The 16,196-nt window shown below is 33.4% G+C and overlaps 1 protein-coding gene across 1 annotated transcript in view; it reads left to right on the forward strand.

The window, feature by feature from the left end:
* Nucleotides 1-16,196, forward strand: part of NAALADL2 (N-acetylated alpha-linked acidic dipeptidase like 2) — a 1,143,498-nt gene that overhangs the window by 71,702 nt on the left and 1,055,600 nt on the right. Inside the window, exon 2 of the mRNA XM_036017285.1 lies at nt 2,900-2,962. The gene's annotated coding sequence lies outside the window, so the exon portion shown is untranslated. The remainder of the gene's footprint in view (nt 1-2,899; nt 2,963-16,196) is intronic.

Raw genomic sequence — 16,196 nt, forward strand, 5'->3', positions numbered from 1 at the left:
TGCAAAAGAAAATAGGAAATGTGACTATTAAAATATAATGGGGCAACTGATTCATCTTTTATCTGATCACTTTATTTTGTGAACATATTAACTACTTTGTTAGAGCAGCTTACTGAGGTAACAAAAAGTACACTGACTTAATAGTTTATAAGACTTGAAACAAGATAAGGAATTATGGGTATTAAAAGCATGAAAACAAGATGTTATGAACATCATCTAGTTAGTTCCTATAGGTATCACTAAACATGACCCTTTTTATTGATGCTTGAGTTTATTTAGACCTGTATTTGTATACATCGTGTGTTTCTCCTCAGAAAAATTTCCACAAATTTTGTAAGTTTTTTTCCGCTTTTGCTCATTTAGTTCTATCCTTGTTAGTTATTTCCATAACTCTTTGCTTATTCTTGGCTTCTCTAAGTTCTCTCTCAGTTTGGGGTCCAGAACTGAGACCCCTCAAATAGAGCACACAACACTTCAAGAGTGATATTGGGTTTGCCCTGTCACCCATGTAATCTTGGGATAGGTATTGTGCTTCATAATTACCACCAGCAAATATAATCCATGTGAAGGTCACCTCCCGAAAGCCTCCTTTGTCTTTTTAAAAATAAGTTTGGATGAACACTGGCAGTAGAGTTTGCCAGGCACAGAATCCAGTGGGAGTTAGCCCCCTGTAAGGACTGCAGGACTTCTGCAGTTCATCTGCACGTGGTATAGTTACTCTAGGGAGACACTGCTGCTTATGTGAAAATCAGAGATGAAAGGAGAAACTCCAAAGCAAGGTGATTTATTTGCTTTCTGGTAAACTTGATTTTGTTTTGTAACCTTTGAAACGGATTTTATGAGTGATACTATTAAAATGTATACTCTAGAGTGAATTGTTCATCATTGTTGCTCTGCTGGGCCTCAGGATTACCTGTCTGCACTGCAATGCAACTTTTCTTAATATTTACATTTGAAATACCAACGGATCTTAAGACATCTCGTATATTTCCATGTATCAGATGGGGTTCACAAGAAGTAAGGGCTTCCATCCGAAATAAAAATATTAAATTTCTCTTAAAAATGCATAGAGCTTTTAAACCACTGTTTTTTTATACTTCTGAAATAAAATATGTGACCCTTGTGGCTATGTCTTAATATTCTAAAAGGTAGATGAAATCATTATTCAAGGACAGTTGTAGCATAAATAGAAACACATTAAACAATTGGCACCTCATTTATAATATAGTGCAATGCACCTGCCATTTATTAAGCCATTACTTGGTTAAATCATGGTTCAGACTGTGGGGAATGCTGAGATGAGGTCGGTTGTCTGTGTTTGAATGAAGAAGATTCAAGAAAGACAGGAGCACTTTTCACTTTAGTGTATGTAGGTCCATTAGCATGACTTAAGCTTCTATCTTTCCAAGAATGAAAATTATACCAGAATTGGGACTTGGAGTTCCAGATGAATACCTGGGCACTTATTTCATTGTTACAACAAATGCATGCAATAAATATTACTAACTGTAGGTCAGGGGTCCCCAACCCTGGGGCCACAGACCATCATACCTGGCCTGTTAAGAACCTGGCCCCAGCCCTGGCTGGCATAGCTCAGTGGATTGAGTATGGGCTGTGAACCAAAGTGTCACAGGTTCAATTCCCAGCCAGGACACATGCCTGGGTTGCAGGCCATAACCCCCAGCAACCGCACATTGGTATCTCTCTCTCTCTCTCTGTCTCTCTCCTTCCCTTTCCTCTCTAAAAATAAATAAATAAAATCTTGAAAAAAAAAAAAAGAACCTGGCCCCGAGGGAAGCTCACCTGAGCTCTGCCTCCTGTGCACCCCCCTACTCCCCTGGTGGAGAAACCAGTCTCTGGTGCCAAAAAGGTTGGGGATCTCTGCTGTAGATAGAGGAATGGGAGCCTGGACAATTTGTTGTTACTTTATTGAGATCTGTAATCAGTTCATTTGTCTGTGATGTAGACTGTGAGCCCATAATACTACAGTTGCATTGGCATATAAAATGCCAAAATGCTTGTTCTTTTTATTTCCCTTGCTCGGATTTTTATTCGGTTTACCAGTTCTGCACAATACCTAAGATTAAGAGGTGATAGGGATGGGGCTAGGCCCTGCATCAAATTGCATTTTCCCTGAGCATTACATTTACATGTTCTTTTTTCAGAAGTGGATTTATGTTGCTTTTCAAGTGCACCCTAGCATATGATCAAACAACTGAATGAATAAAATAAAGTAATATTTAGGTTGCTTAATTTGGAATTGCTCACATCACATAAACTAGTGAAACTTTACCTTGCTGATAATTTTCTTTTCCTTGGTAACTTACAATATAAAAATTAAAGCCTTTGAAGATTATCTTACATTGTATTTCCTGGTATTTCCATACAGATATTGAGTTACTGGAGAGTGTTTCTTGAGTTGGCCATTTACACTTTACATTACTGTTTTTAATAAGCATAGTACTCTTAATAAAAAGAGGTAATTTAGGTCTATATGGCTGCCATTTATTTAGACACCTACTTTAGAATGTTTTCTTCTAATTGAAAGATAAGAGGAAAATAAACTGGGCAATGGCTGTTATGGACTGGCTTGTTTCGTTTTTCATAGAGATAACATATTTCAAATTCCTGAGTTATGGTATTGAAAATGACGGGCCAGCTCCTTGTTGAGGGAAGTGTTAGGGTAGCCCTAATGCAAAATCTCATTAACGCAACTGTCAGGATTCCTCTATTTTGTCATCACCTCCCCTTTACTCTAAGAAGCAACTGCCATTTTGAGTGAGTATACTGCCAAAGAGGCATTTACAAATAAATGAAAAATGTCACAATTGATTTCACTCTTTCCAGAATACAGTGTGTCAGCTTTGTCACAAAGTATCTTTTTTACTCTCTGTTTTAGATCTCCCAGCTGAACATTGGAAACAGCTTTTGATGGTTTAGGGACTGTTTCATTTGACCCCAGGTAAGCCGTCAATTGGTGACCTTTAACAAATATTTGTAAAACCACCCAGCCATTTGAGAATATAAAAACCCTTTTCACACTTCTTTCTGTAACTGATGCTTTTGCCAGAAAGCATTCAGATGTTGGTGGTATTATTCACTTACATTTTTGGATATTGGGGAAAATTATTTCATGCATTATAAAACATTGTAAAATTTTACAAGTTTATTTCACATTATTTTTCCCTGTACAATGGTTCATTATTATCATGCTTAATCTAATAATAAAATTAACAATAGTGTTACTTGTAAAGAAGATATTTTGGTTTGCTTTTTCTCTATTTTGAAACAACTCAATAGATGTCTAAATTTTTAATCACTTTTAAAAATTAATTTTATCTAAAATGCATGTCTGTCATATAATTTATATAAAAGATCATTGATACACATTCTTTCTTGACATCACCTTAAATCAGTCCACTAGCAGTACTACTATCGTTCTGACATTACTGAGGACTTACTCTGTGCCATTTACCATACTGAGCAATCATATGAATTGGCTTACATAAATGTAGTATAGTAGAATTTGAAACCTAAGTAAACATTGATTTGAAGAAAAGAAACTAACTAGAAATTGCTAGCAGTATTTTCATTATGTACATTAAATTAAAGCAAATCTTCATACAATTATATTTTAAGAGATTTTAATCAATATAATTAGTTATAGATCACGCCATCATTTGAGATTATTTAGGTCTCTACTTGAAAGTTCATGAAATGGACTAGTTAGCAATATTCTGTTGCTTCTGGAAAATAGAAGTTGAAGTAGTTCACTCATTTATTCAACAAGTATTTATTGAGCATCCATTAACTGCCAGCTGTTTTATGTTGATGACATGATTGTGAAGAATACGTATCTATTTCTCTTACCATATTGCTTATCTTTAACTCCAATCTCATACTAGACATTTATTCCTAAAATATTAAAATTCAAGTAATATGAATTTCCAAGAAAACTTTTCAGAATCTTTTTTCACTTAATACTTATTATGTCACATCCCACATTTCCTTTAGTTTTTTTTTCCATTTAATTTTAATTGGGAATAAAGTAAATAAAAATTATGAAGAGAATTTCTTGAAGAATCCTGGTAGAAATGATTTTTGATGACCACATAGCTGAATGATCTTTCATAAAAATTTTACATACTGATTTATTTTTCTCTAAATTACAACATTGGAATGTATGACAACACAGTGTAGTATGTGCTGAAGAAATTCATGTCAGAAAGATGAAAAACAGTTAAATAAAATACAAGTTAATTGTCAGGGGATTTGATGGATGTGAAAGTAGAATATTTAATTAGTAAATTTAAAGTGGGTTAAACAATCAACCATTCATTGTATCCTGAGTTTGTGGCATGTGCATGACAATGCAATGGATGATATAAAATGTTTTTTAAAACACTCAAGAAGCATTAGTGGGCTGCATTTATGATTTTCACTATTATGGAAGAGGAGTTCAGGATGTTTCCTGTTACTAAACTACGTGCAATTATAGGAAAACAGAATAGGCAGTGAAAAAATAATACAGAATTAGGGAATAGGAAGTTGATGCTGTGTATGAGGTGAAGACAACATTAGTGAGAATTATTATGAGGTGAAGACAGCATTAGGGAGAGTTAAAAAATGGTTAAATCTGTGTGCTGCGGAATTTTCAGAGCAGGCATTTTAGACATTGGTGTGAGCTGCTCTATGATAGATGAAGAAAATTTGGGAAGATGCAAGAGATAAATAGACAACTTTCTATTTTTTTCCCTTGGGTGACCGCACAGCATGAACCATCCAGGGAGACTGGCAGTGTAAGAAGCAGAGGTTAGTGACTGTAATAGGAGATTTGTCCGGAGAAGTTGCTGAATGTGAAGAGTGGTAAATAGAGTTGGGGTCCTCAAAGCCAGGCAGAGTAGTTCAAACCTAGGCAATGGGCTTTTGTGAGTTCTTGAGCTGGGAGTGCCATTCCGAAGGCAGGGCCTTCTGTGGAATGACCTTGTGCTGGAATAGAGGCAGCAGGGCTGGCTTGCGGGGAGCTGTGGACACCTATCCATACACAAGAGGAGTAGGTTGAATTTAGATAGTGACAGGGGGAATGAATGAAGAAATACAACGTAAGCAGTTCAGCTATGTTTTACTGATACTTATTTATGAATTTAACACATTCTAGATATAGTAAATAACAATCAGGTTAAATTATTTTGATTACCTCTTTTATATTTAATGAAAAACATCTTTCTAATATGTTTTATAGTCTACTCTTTCCGTAGTTTCTCTTTTGCCTTTCCTTCATTCTTTCCCTCTCCCTCTTTCTCCGTTGTCCCCTTTTCTCTGTCCTTTCTTTTCCACTTTCCCATTTAAAAAAGTAAAATTTTAGGGCAGTTTTTATTAAATTAATTTTAACAATTAATCATCATTTAAAATATAATCTGAACATATTTAAAAATCACATAGGCTTAAAATGAAAACATAGCAACCTTCTTCTGTATCTCCCCACTTCTGCTGAGATAAACATTTTCAACTGTTGTAATTTTTTTTCTCAAAGCTCTATGCTTTTAATTATTTCTTAATTTATAAACTATTGATATTATCATTGAATTCTTGTTTTATTGCTGAAAATGTGTTTTTCTCTGATCTTATACCCCACCATCCCAAATATCCTCTTTTCACTTTAATTACAAAGTTATATTGCAGTTCATAAAATTAATGGTTTTTACATATATAATAAGTAAATGAATATATATTGTTTACTTCTAAGGTGCATCATGTGGTATGGCTGTTTCTTTCCCATGTAATTTAAACATTTTTCCTGAAATTTTCACTTTCCTTTTTTGTTTGCTTAGTTTTCTTCATATCTGTTCCTATTTGTTTCCAAATGTTCTAAAATCTATGTATTAAATGGCAATCAATCACATTTTTAAGTGATATTTTGTTGTTGTTGTTGTCAAAAGAGTCGCCTTTTATGCCTTTATTATTAAAGATAGAAGGCCAATGAAAGATCTTAGTCTTAACCTTAAGATATGCAAAAAAAGAGAAGAATCCAAAAGAAACTAGTAAAATGTTATTCTGAAAACCAACACAATAAACTCCTCTTGAGCTTGATGGGGAGAGAGAGAAAGACTGGGAAGAAGGAGGGGAATGGATTCAGATTAGAATAGTCTATTAGCGATATTAAACATGTTTTTTTGTGTGTTTGGCCTGGAGATGCCCCTGTTGTATCCCCTCCTCCTGCTGCACACATTTTAACTGTTGTTTCCAGACCTGGTACAACTGTGCTGGAACCTTTCTGCTTTTTGTATTCGTACCCATGTCACCCACATCTCATTGTTGTCTCAGATGGCTTTCTAATAAAGGGTTCCTGGAGAAGTTTTCTGACTCCTTAAAAGCTTGAAATGTTTTTATTTTACTCACATGCTTGATTGATAGCTTGGGTGAGCACAGGTTGCTTCCTCTTAGAATTTTGGGGCTTTTATTATCTTGTAGTATTTGTGCTGTGTAGTCTGAGGCCATTGTAATTTTGGTACTTCTTTTCCCAGTCAAATTTATGATCTCTTTTTTGAAAATGCATGTGGCTTTCAAACTGGTCTGACAGATTTGTAATGCTCTTGTTGTTAATATAACTGTTATTGTTATATTATTATTGTGATTTCCTTCTGATTTTCTGCTTATCTCTGCAACTCCTATTAAAAATGCTGGCTATCCTGGATTAATTCTCTGATTTTTTTTCACTTCTTTTGTTTCCCCTCTTACTTTTCATTTCTTTTGTTTCTGGTGATTTCCTTGATTTTATCTTTTATTATCATTTCCTAATTTTTAGAAACTTTTAATTCTGTGACTGTTCTTGTTTTATAGTATCCTGTTGTTGATTTATGGTATACTGTATTAATTATATTTTTGAAGTCTTTCTCACTTTGCAGCCTTTTCCCTCTTGGGTCCCCTTTTCTTGTTTGTTTAATGGTGTGTGTGTGTGTGTGTGTGTGTGTTGGAGGCATTCCTTACATATATATTAGTTATTTTTTAAAAAATAATTCTTAAATCCTCAATTTAACAGTGAAACACTAAAAGCTGATAATGATATACTTATGTGGGATTTGTTTTCTGGTAAACTACACTACGTAATTGCAATGAGAAAGCCTTTGCGTTTTCAGCACCTGATGATTGATATATATATATATATATATATATATATATATATATATATTTTATAAGAGCCCAGAAATGCAGGTATTTCTCTCAATTTATTGCTGAAGAAATAGACTCAAATTGCGGTTAAGTAATTTTTTTAAGGTTACATATCATATCAGGTACAATATTCTATTTTTCCTTAGCTCTGTATTATTCAAAATCTTCCATTCTTTCTAAGATGTTATTTAATTTACTTTTACCCTTTTAGAGATATACTTCTTAGTCAAGTTGCATTATGGTAAAACTTGGTGGAAATAATCATAGCTCTTTAAACTGCAGATTAAAGGTAACTTAATGTAATTGTACATACATTTGAAATGCTATCTTAAGACTCAGTTTATAGCATTTAAATTAAATGTTGGAAGAGTAAATTTTTTTAAAATGAATTAAAAACACTTCACCAACTTCTACTTTGCTGAGTCACCTCATTCTTACATAAAACTATAAGTGGAAAAGGAAGCACATTCATAAAATCTGGACTCAAATATAAATGTGAATACCATCTTTTGAGAGGGCAATTTGGTAAATCTACATGAACAGCCTTTAGAAATTGATACTTATGACCTAGACATTTACTTTTACAGATGACTTCAAAATTCTGATGATTTACTTGTAGTTTTATTTAGACCTATAGCTTTATTCACAGGTGTAAATAAAACTACAAGTAAATCATCAAAATTATGATGTTCACTATTATATGTGCAAATACAAAATTAGAAACAACCTAAATTCCTAAAATGGAAGTGCCTTTAAATAAGTTATGGTGAAGCTATGTAATGAAGTGTATTACGTAGTTCTTAAACATGATGTTTTCAAAGGATACTTAGAAATAAAATGTATTCCTTAAAATACCATAAGGAATGTCTGGTATGTTAAGTGAAAGCAGAATGCTAAATTGCACTCATAGTACAGTGCAAAGAAGGCTAAAATTCATGTACATGTGCATAGAAATAAGACTTGAAGAAAATGTAGCAAATTACAAATAATATTTTGTTTCTAAATTTTTCAATTAGAGAAAATGTAGATATTCTCATTGATGCAATTCTATAATTTCCAGATTTCCTAAAATAACTATATATTACTTTAATAATGAGGAAATTCTTTAAAAGCACTTAAAAGGAAAATAGAAAGACTTTCTCCACTTTCTCTGTTGTTGAGAGTCAGTGAAGCTAAAGGTTCTTTGTTTATTTATTATTTTTTAAATTTTAATTGTTGTTTAAGTACAGTTTTCTGCCTTTTACACCCATCCCAGCCCACCCCTCCAGCCCTCCCCACCTCCCTCCCATTTCCACACCCCCTTGTTTTTGTCCATGTGTCCTTTATACTTGTTCCTGCAAACCCTTCCCCTTTTCCCCTGAAATTCCCTCCCCCTTCCCCTCTGGTCACTGTCAGCCTATTCTCTATTTCAGTGTCTTTGGTTATATTTTGCTTGTTTCTTTGTTTTGTTCTTTAGGTTCCTGTTAAAGGTGAGATCATATGTTATTTGTCTTTCACCGCCTGGCTTATTTCACTTAGCATAATGCTTTCCAGTTCCATCCATGCTGTCATAAAGGGTAGGAGCTCCTTCTTTCTTTCTCCTTCATAGTATTCCATTGTGTAAATGTGCCGTAGTGTTTTGATCCATTCATTTACTGATGGGCATCTAGGTTGCTTCCAACACTTGGCTATTGTAAATTGTGCTGCTATGAACATTGGGGTGCATAGGTTCTTTTGAATTGGTGTTTCAGGGTTCTTAGGATATAATCCTAGCAGGGAAATTGCCAGGTAAAAAAGGCAGTACTGACCGTTTTTAGTTTTTTGAGGAAATTCCATACTGTTTTCCATAGTGGTTGTACCTGTCTGCAATCCTATCAACAGTGCACTAGGGTTCCCTTTTTTCCACAACCTCTCCAACACTTATTGTTTGTTGCTTTGTTTATGATAGCCATTCTGACTGGTATGAAGTAGTATCTTATTGTGGTTTTAATTTGCATCTCTGATAACTAGTGATATTGAACATCGTTTCATGTGTCTCTAGATCCTCTGTATGTCCTCCTTGGAGAAGTGTCTGTTCAAGTCCTTTGCCCATTTTTTAATTGGGCTGCTTGTCTTCTTAGAGTGGAATTGTGTGAGTTCTTTATATATTTTGGAGGTTAAACCCTTAATATTTGACAGAGGGGACAGCAACAGAAAATGGAGTAAAAATAGCCTCTTCAACAAATGGCGTTGGGAGAACTGGACAGCTGTGTGCAGAAAGATGAAACTCGAGCACCAACTTACACCATACACAAAAATAAATTCAAGGTAGATAAAAGATTTAAATATAAGCTGTGACACCATTAAAGTCCTACAAGAGAACATAGGCAGGAAAATCTCAGATATTCCCATGCAGCATTTTCACTGATATGTTCCCTACAGCAAGGGACATAAAGGAAAGAATAAACAAATGGGATCTCATCAAAATAAAAAGCTTCTGCACAGCTATAGAAAACAGTATCAAAATAAAAAGAGAACCAACTGTATCAGAAAACATACTTGCCAATGATACCTCAGACAAGGGTTTAATCTCCAAAATATATAAAGAACTCACATGACTCCACTGTAAGCAGACAAGCTAAAGGTTCTTTGGTTGTTTTCTACCTTCTATGTCTCCATCTGGGGATAGTGTGAATGGGACAGACTTGGGCTCTTTGGTGCACTGGATTGCCATGAAGAACTTTCTAATTTAGGGAAAGGTACTCCTGTCATTTTACTGCTCATTTTCCTCTTTTCCCTGACTCCATTGTCTTGTTTTCTCTACCTTAAATACCCAGCACTGATTGGATTGCCATAAATATGCTTTATTTAAGTTGCTAATATGCATTTTAAATTTATGGTACAATTTTATTTACAGTACAACTATAAATATGATTTACCAGTTGGAACTGGTTTCTGAAATATTTTGTGAACATATATCAAAGTTTTTCTAGAGACAAATATTATATAAATGAGAGAAGTTAAAAGTATACAACTGAATCTTATGCCTAAAACATAAAGGGAAAAATCATCCTGATTACCTATATTTAATACAATCTAGCTTTTACATATTTTTGCTATATAAACAGTCATTTTGTGTAATTGAATTACAAATTACAGTTATTTTAAACACCTGGGTTTCCTTTGCACTATCTATAAAAATGTTTTTTAAACATTTTATTTACTTATTTTTAGAGAGGGGAAGGGAGGGAGAAAGAGAGGGAGAGAAACATTAGTGTTGTTGCCTCTCGTATGCCTCCTACTGGGGACCTGGCGAGAAACCCAGGCATTTTCCCTGACTGGGAATTGAACTGGTGACCTTTTGGTTCACAGGCTAGCACTCAATTCACTCAGCCACACCAGCCAAGACTACACATTTTCAGGAAATAAGAATTAGTGCATCTATGATATTGAAATGGAGTGAAGTGGGAGGGAATGAGGTATTTCTTACTCTTTTATGGATCTCAGGTTTACTGAATTCTTCTAGAATAGAAATTATGTAAGCACCAATGCTATAACTGGACACAATTTTAATGACGGAATTTTTTAAATCAGTATTGTAAAGCACATACTGTAAAATTTAAGGCACAGAAAACTTGGTAAAGTGAAATAGTTAATTCATGTAAGGCAAGGCAGTAGATACTGTGTTCTTGAATATTCAAGAGAGATTAAAATATTTATTTAATCTAATCACTATGTAAACATTTATTAAGCACCCAAGAGCTGAAGTCTTGCTCACTCTATTAAAAATGGAATTATAAAACATGTTGGTTGGTATTTTACATTAATATAATAAATTTTGGCAGATTGCTATTATTAAAGCAGCAATATAAAAATAGTGCTTAAGGTCAGAGGCAAAGAACATCTTTCGATAGCTTCATTTATGAAATATGGTAAATTAAAAGAAACGAATGTTTACAATTTTGCCACCTCCCCCTAGTAGGTTAAAGAATCTTATGTTTTGCCTGACTGAATACATAATTAATTGTCAAGTTTGTTAGTTTACAATTTTGTAAAGATGCTTTTAACTTAGTATTGTAGTTTTCATTTAGACACTTTTGCATCTTGAAACACCAAAATGAGGTGGACCAAATAAGCGGCCTCACTGCGGTGGCCTGTGGTTTTTCTAATTGGGGCTCCTAATCTGCCTCAAAATTGTCACATACTTTAGGTCCTCCTGGACACAAATCCTGTATGTGACTTTATTTTGCCATGTGATGACCTTCTCAAAGTTCTGATCCTGCTCCCAGGTTTACTTAGTTTACATTATAAAAATTTTTCTTCTATGACCTCATTCTGCAATGCAGATAAAAGTAAGAATTAAATGAAAGCCATTAACTTATTTTCTGTTGGCTAAAATACTAAATACTTTATTAAGGAGGCAATTTTTCCTTTTTTTTAATACTGAAAGACTCTGTCTTTTGACCATTGATATGTGTTATCCAGGATAAGGACAGACATTCAACTAAGGTATTCAAAGAAGTGTTTAAAGTATGCTTAAGATGTGTCCAATTAAGGATTTTATTTCAAAAGGAAGTTTTTCTTGGTAAATACTTTTTAGTTTGATATAGTTCCATTTGTTTATTTTTTCTTTTGTTTGCCTTGAATGAGGAGATGTATCAGAAAAAATATTGCTATGAGCAAGTTCAAGCTCATACTTGAGCTTGAACTCATACTGTCTATGTTTTCTTCTAGGATTTCTATTGTTCTGAGTCTAACATTTAAGTCTTTAATTTATTTTGAATTTATTCTTGTGTATGACATAAGAGGTTGATGTACTTTCATTTTTCTGCATGTCTCTGTCTAATTTTCTCAACACCATTTATTGAATAAACTATCTTTAGCCCATTTTATGTTATTGCTTCCTCTGTCAAATATTAATTGACTATAAAGGTGTGGGTTTATTTATGTGGTCTCTATTCTGTTTCACTGATCTATGTGTCTGTTTTTTATGTCACTACCATGCTGTTTTGATGGCCTTATAAGTGTATATTAGGTAGTGTGACTCCTCCAACCTTGTTCTTTTTCAGGATTGCTGTTGCTGTTTGGAGTCTTTTGTGGTTACACATAATTTTTTGAAATATTTGGTTTAGTTTTGTGAAATATGTCATTACTGTCTCCATAGGAAGTATGTTGATGAATAGATTGCTTTGGATAGTATGGACATTTTAATGATGGAAAGCAAAGAGGACCATCAACAAAATAAAAAGACAACCACTGAATGGCAGAACATTTTCGCCAGTAATACATCTGATAAGGGGTTAATATCTAAGATTTATAAAGAACTTATACAACTCAACACAAAAAAAAACAAACAAAAAACCCAAGTGATCCATTAAAAAAATGGGCAAGTGACTTATATAGACATTTCTCCAAAGAGGACATACAGATGGCCAATAGACACATAAAGTGATGCTTGTCACTAATCATCAGATAAATGTAAGTTAAAACCACAGTGAGGTATCCCCTCACACCTGTCAGAATGGCTATCATCAGTAAATCAACAAACAGCAAGACGTGGAGAAAGGGGAATCCTTTTTGCACTGTTGGTGGGAATGCAGATTGTTGCAGCCACTGTGGAAAGCAGTATGGATATATCTCAGAAAATTAAAAATGGAGTTGCCTTATGACCTAGCAATTCCAGTCCTGTGAATTTATCCAAAGAAACCCAAAACACTAATTTAAAAGAACATAAGCACCCCTGTATTCATTGCAGCATTATTTACAATTACCAAGATATGGAAGCAGCCCAAGTGTCCATGAGTAGATGAGTGGATAACACAGTTATGGTATATATACACACTGGAATATTACCCAGCCATAAAAAAGAAGAAAATTTTATGCTTTGCCACAGCTTGGATGACCTGGAGAACGTTATGCTAGGTGACATATGCCAGTCAGGGAAAGGCAAATACCATATGATTTCACTCATATGTGAATCTAATGAACAAACTGCACTAACAAGCACAACAGAAGCAGACTCATAGAGAGCAGGCTGCTGCTCTGGATGGGGCAGTTATGGGGTGGCGGGCTCAAACAAAAAGGAAAAAGGATTCATGGACAAGGACAATAGTTTCGTGATTGTGGGGACAGGGGCAATAAGGGGGATAAATGTTAATGGAAAAAATACAATTAAATAAAGTTTTGCTTTGTTGTTCATCTTTCTGGGTAGACATTCATTTTCCCCATATATTAGCAGAGAATCCAATACATATTTTATTTCAATTTAAATAATGGTAAAATGTATGTGATAAAATAAATGTTTAGTTATCTATATTTTATCTATTATACAATGAATTGGTTATAAAAGTTTTAACTTGAATAATAAATGTTTTCACAGCGTGTGTTTTAAATATTATATACTTCATTTTAGACAGCATGTCAGCCCAAATGTTTCCAGTCTGCCCTTGAATTTAAACAAAAATAAATTCATTCAATTTTCATTTTTTAATTTAATCTTTATTGTAATATTTTCCATTACCATTTAGTCCCCTTATACATCCTGACCCCCAACAATCACCACACTGTTGTCCGTGTCAATGAGTTCTTTTTTTTGTTCAATCCCTCCACCCCCTCACCACCCCCCCACTAGCTGTCACCTGCTCATTCAGTTTTCTATAGGTGCATTATTTAATGACACCCAAGTGTTGGTACTGATGGTATGATACAGGTTGCTCCTTGTAAAACACCTCCCAGGTTAATGTATGGTCAGTGCATGTCTCATGTATTCCCAGATGCTATGGACTTTTGCATACAGGGGTGAGCACAGATAGGTTTGCAGTTGTGGATGTGTGAAACTGAAGTTATTTTTCTTTATTCTTATTTATTAATTATTATATTATTTATTTGTATTACAACTGTAAACCTGCTTTTACCTACCCCTGTATTCTTCAAATTAATTTTTTGGGCAGTGTTTATATAGAAAAAAATTTATATATTTAAATTCAGCTCATGCTTTTGAATAAAATAATGTTTTGGAAGGTGTGATATTGCCAAGTGTTATAATAATTGGGAATGTAAGTCAAGTGTGATAGGACATAGAAGAAAACAAAACAAAACAAATATAGATTGTATATTTAGTCAATAAAACTAAAAGGTGTTATGGTATATGTGAAAGAAAACTAGAAGTAACGATGCTTTCTTAGAATCTTAAGCATTAACAAACTACATTTTTTTTTATTCTAAGGGGATGAGAGACATTAATGAGTGCACTCTACAGTGTGCTAAAATTTATGATAAGAAAGGATAAATAAACAAGACAATGTAACTACTTATTGATGCTTAATGTAAGTGCTCATGTATTCATTAAGTTTAGAAGATGGAAAACTTAGTTCTATCTTAATTTATACCACATAAGTTTAGGTGGGAATTAGGTTTTCTGAGTTTTAATAATATCCTTGAATTTGATATATTCATCTTCATCTAGGACACTTAGCTCCATACTATGTTAAGTAGTACATTCAAAAGAAGACAAATTCTTTCTTTGCTGTCATCTGTTCCTAAAAATTTGAGTTCACGTGGTATGGAATTCGAGTCCTTTTCCATTTCTTGTGATTAATTTAGATAATGAGCAGACTGGGATTTCTAGTAACATTTTTTTTTCTGAATTGGGTGATTTCTTGTTTTACATTTAAAGATATTGCTATCAGTAAGTGTTAGGTAATTGTCTGTCCTTAAGTCCAGTAAAAACTGCAAAATTTGCTCATTTTTGACACAGTTTATAAAGTTTTACAGTTAGATGTAATGACCATGTTTTATTTTACAAATATATTTTAAGATATTTATATTTTCTCTAGAAAACAAAAAAACTAAAGAAAAATTATACATTTTTGTCAACATTATGCTTATTTATCCTTTTTATCTATAAATGTTATATATTCCATGGTTTTCTAAGCTGACATTTTTGTTAAATGTATTTTGAGTATCTTTTCATATTATTAAATATTCTTCTATAACATAATATAATGGTTGCAATTTAATAGATGTACTACAGAATAAATTCTACTACAACTTATTTATGTTACATATTATTGAACATAATATGAACTCCTTCCCTCCTTCCGTCCCTCCCTCCCTCCCTCTCTTTCCTTCCTCAAATACTACAAAGAATGCTGCTATGATAATGTTAGCTAACTACAGGCACATAGTTGACTATGTTCCATCTAAGTGTTTCATAACATAATCTTATTTACCTATGGTGTAGAAATTATACCCATCATCCTGTTTTACAGCTTAAGAAAAAACAAACAGAGACTTAGATCAGGATTTAAAGTATCCATGGCTTTAAAGTTTATTATCTTAACCAGTAAGCATACTGCCTTTTTCTTTTTTTTTTTTCAAGTAGAGCTACACTGTGATTGAATACTATAATTAGTATGGTTGAATAGGAGATTTCTTGAGAAAGATAATTGACTTTGATGATTAATGAAGAAGCTCAAGAAGCAAAAAAGGAAGCAGAGAGAGTCCCTGCCTTGTGTTATTTAAGCCCAAGGTACAGCAGGTTCCTAGTAGACTCTTTATATAACTTTTTTCTCTGTCTCTCTCATTTCTCACTTTAGTTCTAATAGTTTAACTCTCAGTGATCAGTAACCATAGTTCAATCAGGTTTTCTCTTAATATAATAGAAATTCAAGACGATAGGTGAGTGCATCATAAAATTGTGAGCAATTTTAGTTTAGGTGTCAGAAAAAAGAATATCCATAGCAATTAAGGTTAAAGAGTCCACAGAAAAAAAGTGAAATGATTCACCACCTAAATGATTCTTCTGTTGGCAATATCTTATCCTTATGTGAAAAGGATTTAGAATATTTTGGGAGACTGATGCTGAACTGTCTCACTTTAGCAAACGTACATCACAGGTGTATTCTTTTTCCTTATAGGTCAGTATTAACTTTTTTAATTTAAGTATTTAATATAATTGGAAAGTTAGATAACATTGAGATTGCCCCTTTTCATCTTAAAAATATTTTTGTGTTTCTTAAGCAAAAATAATACGTTTTCTTCATTGAAAATAAAAAGAAATTTAGAAA

This window comes from Phyllostomus discolor, chromosome 2 (assembly GCF_004126475.2).
Source record: "Phyllostomus discolor isolate MPI-MPIP mPhyDis1 chromosome 2, mPhyDis1.pri.v3, whole genome shotgun sequence".
Taxonomy (NCBI): Eukaryota; Metazoa; Chordata; class Mammalia; order Chiroptera; family Phyllostomidae; genus Phyllostomus; species Phyllostomus discolor.